Source organism: Callospermophilus lateralis, chromosome 14 (genome assembly GCF_048772815.1).
Source record: "Callospermophilus lateralis isolate mCalLat2 chromosome 14, mCalLat2.hap1, whole genome shotgun sequence".
NCBI classification, from domain to species: Eukaryota; Metazoa; Chordata; class Mammalia; order Rodentia; family Sciuridae; genus Callospermophilus; species Callospermophilus lateralis.
In genome coordinates this window covers 8,648,952-8,661,022 of record NC_135318.1, presented here as the reverse complement: position 1 = coordinate 8,661,022, position 12,071 = coordinate 8,648,952, and the positions used below count along the sequence as shown (strand labels likewise).

General features: G+C 47.2%; 1 long non-coding RNA gene across 1 annotated transcript; it reads right to left on the bottom strand.

Annotated features, from left to right (window-relative positions):
* Positions 1 to 757: 757 nt before the first annotated feature.
* On the bottom strand, positions 758 to 9,528 carry LOC143380270 (uncharacterized). Its single transcript, XR_013088603.2, has 3 exons — positions 9,451 to 9,528; positions 2,210 to 2,354; positions 758 to 1,208 (listed from the first exon to the last, which is right to left on the bottom strand). It is a non-coding gene; the product is annotated as an uncharacterized LOC143380270 (long non-coding RNA).
* Between the last annotated feature and the right edge of the window lie 2,543 nt (positions 9,529 to 12,071).

The window sequence follows — 12,071 nt, the reverse complement described above, 5'->3', positions numbered from 1 at the left end:
TTCTTCAGAAGCATCCAAGTTTGGAGCAGCCTGTTCTTTAGGGCTACGGGTGGACAAGCTGAGAATATTCATGACAGTAGCTGTAGATGTTTCAAACGTGCCTTCCCCAAGATCTGTAAACCCTATGGAGAGAAAGCAGAAGACAGGACCTTTGATTCTCATGGGCTCAGTGGGGGTTCTTCACTTCCTCTGAGCTACTGGACCCTATTACCCTAACTGGCCTAAACCAACATGATGTCACATTAAATACATAGTGTGCCAGCTCACCTGTGTCTCTGAAGAGTAAACGAGAGAGCCCAGTGTAGGAATTCATGTCGCACCACCCAGATGAACTCAATTTTTCCGACTCAAAGTCTCAGGTTGGAATGCGATGATGAGAAATAAATGCTTAATCAGAAGTTGTGTTGATTAGAAGATTCCCTGATATGAGCAAGGACATCAGCTGTCTGAACCTGGTTAGGAATTCCGTCACGCAATCTGAACACCACGTGGTAAATAAGCAGCCACCCTAATTTTGACTAATAGCTTTATAAACAGTAAGTTATGAGTTTTTGCAGCTCTTCCGTGTGTCAGGCACAAGGCTTGGTGCTTCACACACCTTAGTGTTGACTTTCACCATGAAACATTATAAAGAGTTTAAAATCTGCAGGATCTCTGAAACTAGATGACCCAGTTCAAATCTGCCAACCTGCATGATTATGGAAGCAAAAGACAAATAATAAAAGGGTTTTGCTCATTAGAGCAGGTTAAATGGTGGTCCCTAGAAAATATGTCCCCATCAAGTCCCTGGAGCCTGTGAAGCTTACCTTACTTGGAAGATGGTCTTCAGTGGAGGACTTGGAGATCATGTCATCCTGAATGACCTCAGTGGGTCCTAAATCCAGTGACCAGGGTAATTATAGGAGAAAGGTTGAGGGAGGTCCAAGAGAGCAAGAGGAGAACACACAGAGGAGGTGACATGAACACAGAAGCAGACGTCACAGCGAGGCAGCCACAGAACCACAAGCCAAGGAATGCTGGTGGCCCCCAGAGGCCAGCAGAGGCAAGAAACACCTTGTCCTCAAAGCCTCCAGAGGGACCGCAGCCCAGCTGTTACCTTGAATCTGGACTTCTGTCCCCCGAATGATGACTTGTTTGAGCCACGTGGTTCATGCTAATTCCTAATTCGTTGCGGTCCCCACAGGGAACTCCCACATTTCATGGAGTCACTGTGAAGAGTAAATAGTGGATATATGGAAATCCCTTGAACAAAAACTGACACACAGTAAATGCTAAATAATAATTTAGCCATAAGTAGCGACAGTCCAGATGTTCATGGAGGTTTTACAATGAGGTGTTAAAACAGTGATGGGATCTCAAAAACCAGGTTAGGAGGATGCTCAAGTGTCCCTTTCCACCAGCCCAGTAAACACATCTGAGACCTCTGAAGTCCAAGGAGCAGAGCAGAGAGATCTTTTTTAACATCAAGGTTATTCAGTAGAGACCCCAAGAGAGTTGCAACCTATCATTAGATCTAAATCTCCCTAAGGAGAGGGCCTCTAGACTCTCCTGAGGAAAAGGTGTCAAAACAAGTCTTAGAACTACCATAATTCACATGCTGTTAAGTGAATTTGATTCCTGAACTCAACACAGAAAATCCAGGTCTTGTCGATTATCCAGCAGTAAAGTCGTTAGATACAAAACACGGCAGAAAATGGAACCCCAAGTCATGAAATCAGAACAGGTGATCAACAGTCATGGTGGGGAGGGAGGGACCTGTGGGAGCTAGGTCCAAGGCTTCCTCCCCCACAGCTGTTGCCCACTCGGAGGCCAGAGGAAGCTCTGGTAAAAGTGCGCTGTATGCTTCAGGTGGAGAGCTGGATCTAGCATCTATTTTCCTCCAGGGAAACCCAGGCTCCTTCCTGCCTGCGGCGGGAGGGTGTGTTTGCCACTGTGGGACTCCTGCCTTCCTCCTCCCTGCTCTAGCAGGCCCCACAGATCACCATTTTGTGTTTATTCTGTAAACATTAAATTCTTTCACAAACTCAGGGATTTTACCTTTGAGTTTGGAGAGATCCTCCCCAGATGTCCCCAGAGGTTACCTCCTTTCTATTACTTGGACCTCAGTGTCACCTCCCAAGAGCGACCTTCCCCAGATGTCCCCAGGTTGACCCTCCCCCGAGGCACTTCTTATCCCATCCCCTGATTTTGTTTTCTCCGAGGCACTTACCTGTTCATTGGTAATTGCTGACACTCTCACTGGAACAGCTGCCCCAGATCCCTGCTTCTCCATCAAACAGGCTTAAAAATTGCAGGGACAGTCTGGGTCCACTCGCAGACCCTAGGCCATGGTGCAGGATCTCATCCTGTCACTTCTGAACAAGACAAAGGTGTTCAAAAGAAAAGCTTAGAGTAACAGGAAGCAGGTGATCAGAAGGGCCTGAGGGGAGTCTAAATGCAGAGACAGGGCAAAGGGCCACATGGGGCCCAAACAGAGGGAAGGATGGGGCCTGTAGTTTGTTCAAAAAAATATTTTATGGAAATAGCTCTACGTGTTTATTCCTGCGTATATCTGGCAGGAATCCAAACAAATCTCCACTTTCCATTTTGAATATCACAGGGTTCATGCAGTTCTATTTCTGGCCAATTTCAATTCTTTCAAAAGAGAATGTATATGCAGATCTGGTCATAAAAATAGAAGAGACATTTGCCATGAAGAGTCACCTTTATCCCTTTGCTTTAAACCATTTTTATGCCCCTTAATTCCCACACATCTGATACATGCTCTTGTTTGCACGCTTTGAATTCCCAGCAAAATTTATTATGTCTCTTCATCATGCGGTGAGTCATAAATAGTTTACTTCTACAGACACATTGGCAAGGCAGGAAAAAAAAATGTATGAATCACAGTTCCAGGGCCTGGACCCTGCCATGCACTGCTCTTTATTTTCCATTTCTCCCAGAGACACAGAGCTTGGTTCTGCTTCTCTCTCCAGAGTGGTCACTGGCAATGGAGACCAGAACTTCATCCTGGCATGGCGTCTAAAACAGGAAATTTAAGCTGCATAACTGTGGTTTTTCAACCAAGAATTGGGCCAACCTTTTCTTCCTTTCAGTGGTCAGGTCATTGACTGTTAGAGCTAGAAAGAAACCCACTTCAGCCTCATTTTCCTGATCTGGATAAGGAAGTGGTTGAACTAGATCAGCTTTAAGAAACCAAGTTCTTGAAGCCAGTGGTTCTAAACATCCACACGCATGAAAAGGGAACGGCGGGGTCCTTCGCAGAGCCCCGCGCCCTCTGCTCAACGTGCGCACCTTCAATAAGCATTTGTGGGGCTGATGTTTTTCGATCTTGTTTCATCTAGCAGCCTCTGCTCTGCAGTTTCAAAAGGACATGGATTGTTAATTTTCTTTTCATCCTTGATTAACTCAGGCCCCTTTTTTTTCATGTACAAAGTGCTATAGGTGCACAGAGGACGGAGGTTTGGGTTTTGTAGGGGCAGCTAAACGAGAAGCGGCACAGAAGAGGTGATACTGGAGTCTTAAAGCCTAAGTAGAAGTTGGCCAAGCAAAAAGTGATGAGGAACAGCACCTGGGGACAAGGGAACAATGTGTGCTAAAGCTCTGGTGTACTAAAGATCCCTGGAATGTAGCATAACTGAAGAGATGGCCAGGAAATCAGACCACAAAGAAAGAAGACATGCGTCTTGCCTGCCCACTGTCATTCTCTCTCTTTAAATCGCTTCAACTCTTCTTGGGCAGCTTCTGCCATCCCCATCAGTGCCTGTAGTTTGGAAGGGCTGACCTTGACCCCCCCCCCCCCCAGCTCTGCAGGGAGATGTACATCCTAAGCCCAGCCTGTGAGAGCCCTGTGTCCCTCCACCCTTGAGTTGGGCGGGTCCTGGTCCCTGGAATTACTATCTCTGCTAAAGAAATTAGGGAATGAGACTCTTCTGCTGACGTTGCTGAGCTGTCCGACTAAGGCTCCAAGTAACTGCTTTACCAACCCCACAGTCATCTTGAGAATAGAGTGATCACAAGCAGAGCAGAGCCAAGGAACAGAGATTCTTGGAGAAATGCTTTTATCACCGGGTCAGAGCATCTCAAAGGGAGAGCAGCAGCATCCTAGGCAAGATCCTTCCCCATGGGGTGGAATGTTCTGCCTGTGGCCAGACACTCCGTGGCCCCAGACTCCGTCAGTATCCCCCGTTGTGACAAGCAAAGCTCCTCAGTATGTTCCCAGCTAGCCTCCAAGGAAACAGCATTACCTCAGGGGAGAATCGTGACTGATTTGGGGGTTCAGAAATCCATTTGTGTTTTGCTTGGGTTTGGTAGCTTGAACTGAGCACTTGTCACTGTAAATAAAATATCCTATTTACTTCAAAGGAATCGGGCCAAATGGTGAGAGCTGTCTCTACTTGTATCCTTTGTTATCTGGGGAGTGTGTGTGTGTGTGTGTGTGTGTGCGCGCACACGCATGTGTGTGAAAGGGGGATGGGAGTTCTGTTTTGAGAAGGTGGGTACATGAGAGGTAGGCACCATTAATGGTGACACTGAACTAGTCTGAGGACTGTTAGCTGACACGTCCATTTCAAAACCCTCAGGCCTAAAGGACAAGGGACTACAAGGAAAGGTAGAAAAGACCAAATGCCAGTCAACTTGAGAAGCGGCATCTTGACTTAAAATGAGCTTTAAAACATAGACCATATCCTACCCAGGCAGGATAGTATTTAGAACATGCCACAATTGACATAGCAAGGGCGTGGACATTTATAATAAAAGTGGATGCTAGAGGGAAGCAGCAGCTGATCGCTAGCCCTGTCCTCCGGCAGTCTTGGTAGTCTCAAAGTATCTTAGTTGAACTCACCCTTCCAGCAATAAGTTTTTTCTTGTGCAATCAAACCATTTACACAGCTCTGACACCAGAGGATGGGACACTGGATTCCAGGCCAGAGTGGTGATTAATATGCTTTCAGCATTTCTCACTGATTTTTGCGTGTGAATTTTTCTTTCCCTTTGTGACTATCAACAGAGATAGCCTGAAAGAGAACCCGAGGCCAGGGAGAACACGTTTGATGATGACCAAAATATATACACATGTAGCGTTTTCCTTGTTTCAGCTTCTCTTATCTCTTTCTTATTGCTTCTTCCTTGTAAATAAACACACAAAACTTCTCTTGCTTGGGAAGCACTATACCCTGTAATCTCTTATTTCCGCTCATTTAGAAATGTGTCCCACTACTTTCTCAAAGAACAACAACAACAACAAAAAACTATCTTTCCAGTTTGCTTCAGTCGGTTGCTTTCCCCTAAAATAATCCATTCACACAAAAGCGCTCATGAGCAATGTGTAATTTACCGAGATTGCACGGAACCTAGGCAGGGTTTGCATTGCCCCGCTGACAGCAAACTCAACTTTGCCTTCCCGGTCTCTGTGTGCTGGGAATCCCAGGTGATGGGGCCGGTGGGGATGCGCCCCTTCCTCTCCCTCCCCCTACTCTGCTGTTTCTGGTCTATCTTTAGTCTTCCTGTGGCCATCCACATCCTCTCCTGTGTGAGGGCAGGCAGCTCTGCTCTGCTCCGTCTTTATCTTGAAACTTGCCCATAGAGCCGCCGTTGTTACCTGGCAGAAGAGAACTCTGCACCATTGCGACTATCCTGTTTGCAAACAAGGCATTACAGAGCATGAAGAACACTTCTTCTCTCATGCCTGGACAGTCATAAATGTCTATGCATAGTTCAGACATTCTGCTGTGACATCTCACTAAACAGAGACTGGCATTGTGGTACAGCTTCACAAATGACCTTTTGTTGAAAGACATATGACACCATTGCCCGAGACCTTGCCATTCCACGTCCTGCTCATGCCCGGATAGTCTCCCTTTCTGGCTTCCTTTTCATTTCTGGAGGAAGGTGCTGCAGACACCATACCTTAGTTTTTAAGCCCAATCTCTCTGTCCCCCTCTGCCTCCAGCTTCCCATCAAGCTCAATGGCTTTCCAGAGTGGGAGAGGAGAGGAGGAATTGCACTGTAGAAGTTCATGTGCGATGGGATTTCCTGTTTGCTCCCACCGGCAGTGGCTTTTAAGAACAGGAGACGTGTCTACTTTCCTGGTAATAAATTTTGCATTATATAATAAACAAAAATATTTGGGTTAAAGGCGAATTGCTGGCTCCCTGCTTTTCTTCTTCAACATAGCATCTACTTTATAAGAAGCTTCCTCTCACAGTGTTCATTTTTTTTAATGCATTCAAAAATATATTATTAGTATCTACTTTTCTAAATATTGCCTTAGGTGCCAGGGACCTCACAGTGAGTAGCCTGACTCCCCTGAACAATGCTCAGTCTGGAGAGTATGAGAAAAGATGAGCAAAGATCATTCACAGATATTAGAAATATTAATGACCATATGGCATTGGTAACAAGGAAGATGCTGATTAATGTTCATTTAATGTTTGCAGTGTTTCAGGGGCCTGCTACACCAGTGCTCTACAGTATCTCATTTAATTCTTAAAATGATTCCAGGAGACAGGCACTATTAATATTCCAGTCATACCAACGAGGCAATAGAGGGAAAGGTGCTGTGGAACCCAGGTGTCTCCAAGCCCACTCTCCCTGCTGGGGACTCTGCAGAATTACACAAGATAAGTGCAGGGGAAAGAGACAAGGGCTGAATCAGGACAGATAGAAGAGCGACTGCCCTTGCCTCCGGTGGTCATGGAGGACTTCACCGCGAAGCTGCTATTTGCTGGTCTTGAAGGCAGAGCACTTGCAGTGGCGTAGGAGAGCCTGGGAACAGCAGCATGTCTAAGACGGCATGAAAGACAGCAAAACCAGATTTGGTTTTGGTAAAAAGAATAAGTGGACGTGCAGTGCTTGGGATACTGGGGCTATTAGGTTCATTGGAGTTGTTAGGAAAATTGGCCTGAAAATAGTCTGGGTGGCTCTGGTTGTAGAAGGCCCCAGATCAGCCAATTGAACATGTGTAGCAATGTTCCCCCTCAGTGGGCAGGGAAAGCCAGGACCACACTGCCACCTTACAACATTCTCCCTGCTCGCATGCATCACCAAGTCCTGACATTTCTAACCCCCAAATCCACCTCCGATCACCCAGTTGCCCTCAGCTGCACTGGGCACCTTGGTTCATCTGACTCTCTGTCTTCGGTAGACGCTGTGACACACCCCATGTGCTTCCTCCTCCCAGCGTGCCGCCTGCAGCACAGCCTCCACCCACACCACCGCCAAGCAAACGCTTCCCGAAACACTGTGACTGCACCAGTCCTGGAAGAGAACCTTTACACTTAAAATTGAAAAGCGTTCCCAGAAAACTGTGCCCTGTGTGCCGAGGGGCACCTCCAGAACTTCCCTGCCCTTCCTCTGCTCACTCCGGGCTCCACCGTCTTCCCTGCTGGGTATTCCAAGTCCCTCTGGCCCAGCATGGTCCCCCTGCTGCTGTGCTTCTCCCAGATTCCTTTGGCCAAGTCCTGTTGGGCCTTCTCAGATTTGTCACCTCGCTGGAACTGTCCTCTGTCCTCTCCCTCCTGCACTTGGTCCTCCCCACAACCGGCCTCTCCTTTGTACCACTTAGCATGGTCTGGATTAATTATCTGTAATTATCTGTGCACTCATTTGCACTCCGTCCTATGAAGTGGCCAAGGAAGGTGGTTTGCATGCCTTGGGCTCCTCTTGCATCTTCGGGGCCTCGGTGGCACCTGGTGGGGCAGCTGTTGGTGGACGTATATAAACAGTACCTAGGAGTGTCTGATGGGTGCCTGGGAGACTGACGGATGGAAGGAAGGAAGGACTTGATAAATGCTGGGATTCTTGTTTGAAAAACATAACTAGAAACTTGAGACCCTCTCATGCTTCTCAAATAAAGCCTGGTCCCTTGAAGAGGATTTGAATCCTCTAATAGCCTGGATTGGAAGGTGGAGATAAAGGGAGAGAGCAGGTGGCCAGACCAGAAGAGGGATATCCCGTGACGAACATGAGTGTCCATGGCTGTCCCAGCGGGCTCCAGCATTGCATGTTACACTGCCAAGGAAGGCTGTGAACATTTTAGCAGGGGCTCTCCTGGAAAATCCTTTCGAAGGCAAGTGCTCCATCCATGTGGATGATAATCTAAGGCTGGTCAGTTTTATCTTCACGTTGCCTTTCACATGAACTGTAGTTCTGCACCACTCCCCCACCCCACCCCACTCTGTCAGCTGCTGTAGGGTGCTGTGGCCCCTCACTAGGTGTTCATCTCTAGGAAATGCCTAAGAGTCCGCATTTGGTTAGGCAGGGAAGAACCGTGAAGAGCTGTTTGCAGAAATGATCCCGGGTTGTCTGGGCACGGACTTGCTCAGGGGAGATGCATCAGAAATTTCTCTGCATGTGATTCCCGATGTTTCTGCTACAGGCAGCTGTCAGGACTGCCAACTGGCAGCTCCCAGAATCACCCGCAGACAGAACCATCCCAGTCACAGGCAGCCAGCAAGGGGCACACAGTCCCTGCCTGTTGCTGGATCACAGCAGCTGAAACAAAGGCTCCCTCTGCAGAGGGCTCATTTGCCATGTAGAAAATGACTCTTATTTTCTCTATCTGCTCTTGGAAGATACTCAGTATTAAAAAAAAAAAAAAAAAAAAAGCAGAGCAACTTAAACAAGGAAATGCTGAGCTTGTTTTAGGATGAAAAGAAGCTAGATGCCTGCGCTTTCATAATGAGAGGCCAGCTGAGAACCTCAAAGAATATTGATAGGCATTGGTGTTAGGAGGCGTTCCCAACTAGGCTTTGCTATTAACAGCCTACATTGTTTTGGGCCAGCCCTTGGCCTGACTCTCATCACAGATAGAACCAGGGCAGGGGGATCTAGCTATGATTCCTGTTATTTATTATATTCAACAGCCAGGACCCTCGACTTTTAAACTGAGTTCTATGGGGGGGGGGGGAGTTGATCATTTGTTTTTATTTTGAAACCTTAATTCTCAAAATTGTGACTTCAGTATAACAAAAAGAGCAATATAAAATGGCAGCCACACAGAAAATATGGGAACAAATGCTGACAGATGTACTTTACCACAACCCCCTGGTTTTCAGAATTTCCCCATGTCAGCCCCATCCCTACTGATGGCCACCTCCACCCTCTTCCCTGCCTGGACCCCGTCCTTGGTGCTTACTCTATGGACCCTGGTCTTCTATTTGCTTATCCAACCAAAAGGGAGCCTGGGCTCATTTAAAATCCCCTCCTGCCTGAGCCTTTTCAGTCTGATCCATGTTCACATTGCTCTTGCTGCTTCTTGGAATGTCCCCCTTGTCACTCCACAGCCTCCATATGTCTCAATTCTGTTTCGAGTGGGCTCAGTTCAGGAGTTTCCATTGCCTTACTTTCAACCCTGTCCTCCATCGAGGTGAAACTTCTGTCCTTTAATTGAATTTTGGAGCAATCTTGGAAGCAATGGGACTCTGATGTGGGGCTCCGAAGACTTACCTCTAACAGAGCTCTAGGGATCCTCACTATGTGCCTTCGGAAACACTCTTTGGCTTCTCGAACTCCGCTTTTGTCTGTGAAATGTGGATGACAAGATATACTCGAGTGGCCGTGGTGAGGTTTAGAAGGGGCAACCTACCTAACAGTCCTCATACCAGAAGTCCCAGGCCATAAAGGTTTCCATTCTTCGTGGAAATTTCATTCCTTTTCTTTGGTCATATTTTTTGTGCCTTACCCCTTTGTACTAAACAACTTAGACTATAGATGCCTTATCCATCTTTATTACCACAGTACTTTTGTAAAGAAATAAATTGAGTTAAATTAACACATGGCCATTTTCAGATAGGGATACTGAGGTTGAACCGGGAGAGAATCTGACGTTGTCCCCCCAATAATAATGGTGGAGTGGCAAGGGCAAGGAAAAGACCCACACTTCTCCCACCCACACAAAACCCAGACATTCCAGCCTTTCAGTCAGGGCCTGAGCTAAGGCATTATATACATTTCTTTCGTTCTTGGCCTCCTTCTACAGAGTCACAATAGCCCACTATGAAGCCCCACTCTCAGTCCTACATGCTCATTCCTTCCTCCCCTCAGACCATGCGAGCACACGAGACCAGAAATGCCAGAGCCCTCAGGATTCCACCCTGACCTTTGCTATTTACAGCCACATCTTGTCACGCACCCTCACCAAGGGTTTGACTCAGATCCGAGCACTCTTCCCCCAGACTGTGGGTCGTCTGACACAGCCCTCCTTCCCCTGTCTGTCTGTGCTGTCCTGTGTGCCTTGCTAATTGTGGCTCACCAGGCCTCCTTGCAGAGAAGGACATGACTTCAGCACAGCAAAGTCCTCCATTCTGTTGGCCCAGGGGCTGAGTGTAGACACCTGGTTTATGGGTGGAGAAGAGAAGAAAGGTAACTGTTGCTCAGGGTCAGCCACACCAGCTGGTTTAGTTTCATTTCTTTGGAGCAGGCTTTTAATCACCTATTTCCTAGATAATGGATGGGAGGGGAAAACCTGAGGTCATGTTATTCTTCCCAGGGGAAGAGGAGAGGCCAGGCAAATAACTGGACTCTGGCTTGCCCTTCTGTGATTTTGACTTTGCTAGGGTGTGTTTGTGTTTTTAAAAACACAAACTTATCATGTGCTTATCATGAGTTTAGGAAATAAAAAGAGAAGACCCAACATCAGATTAGGTAGAGTCTCCAGGAGGTGTGGATGCAGCACAGCTCTGGTGTCAGATAACACAGCACTTGACCTTGGAGAAGTGACTTGACCTTCTCCAGTTTCTTACTCTGTAGAGGGTGAATGAAGGAGTCTGCCTTGGCAAGTTGTTATAAAAACTGAGATTATGAATGCAAAACAGCCAAAGGGCGTCATGACCCTTGGGCTGGGTGGCAACCTCTTTTTTTTTTTTTTGACTAGTTTTTAATTGTGAGTCTGAGAGGGACAAATCTAGCAAAATAAAAAAAGCAGAACCCTTTGAAATCTTCCCTTCCCTTCCTGCACTGATTCCTAGTTGTCAGTCTGTTTTCCTCCACCTGGCCACGTTCTTCTCTGCAGAGGCCTGAAGACCTGCGAATCAGACCCCCATACTGTGTTCTGCCAGCTTTCCCTGAGCTTCTGCCAAGGGAGCACTGCTGATCAAGGAAGGCTGGGGGTCACGCTAGTTTAGATCTCTCCTAACAGGCTGCAGGTGGCCCCTCTGTCTGTGGAACCACCCACCTTGGATGGAGGCAGAGCAGCCTGTAAACAAGGGTGTCCCTGCTGCCTGCCCCACAGTGTCCTCCCAATGATGGCTCAGTGCTGCTGGGCTCCAGGGTCTTGGTGGCTTCTGTGCAAAGAGGGCATCTTCAGTATCCTGGAAGCGGTCACTCCAGTGGCCCCTGGCACAGGAGCTGAAGCCCTCCGTGGCACAGTGGTGGAGGGCTCTGGCTCTATTAGTTACATTAACCACACCCGTCCCCTGTTTCCTTAGGACCCCAGGGATGTCAGCAACTTCCCAGAGTTTCCCATTTGGAGTCATCACCCCCTCCCCACTTTTTCTACCAGTGGCTTAATTTTTATAGTAGTTTGCAGTTCATGGCAAAATTCAGCAAAAAAAATACAGTATTCCCTAAGCTCCCGGATCCACACAGCCCGGCTTCCCTGAGCAACACCTTTCTCACCCGAGTTCCTTGCTTGCCTTAGATTCACTCTTGGTGTTGGACATTGAGTCTGTTTTCACAAATGTAGTGACAAGCCTCCCCTCACAGTGTCCTGAAGAGCCGTCCCCCTCCGTCATACAACCCCTTCACTCTATCGACTCACCCCTCCTCCTCATGAACCTACGGAAACTACTGATCATTTTTGCTGTCTCCCTCTTTTGCCACTTCAGAATGTCATGTCATTTGAATTATACAGTTACAGCCTCTTCTGATTGGCTCCTTCCACTTATTAATACGCACTTGTGTCACCTCCTTGTTTCTTTTTAGTGTTGCATAGTATCCTGTGGCTTTCATGTACCACCATTTATTTATTCTTTCACTTACTGAAGAACTTGGGAGTGGCGTTTAAGTTTCTACAATTACAAATAAATCTGCTATAAGCTTCTCTGCACAGATTTTTAAATGACTTAATT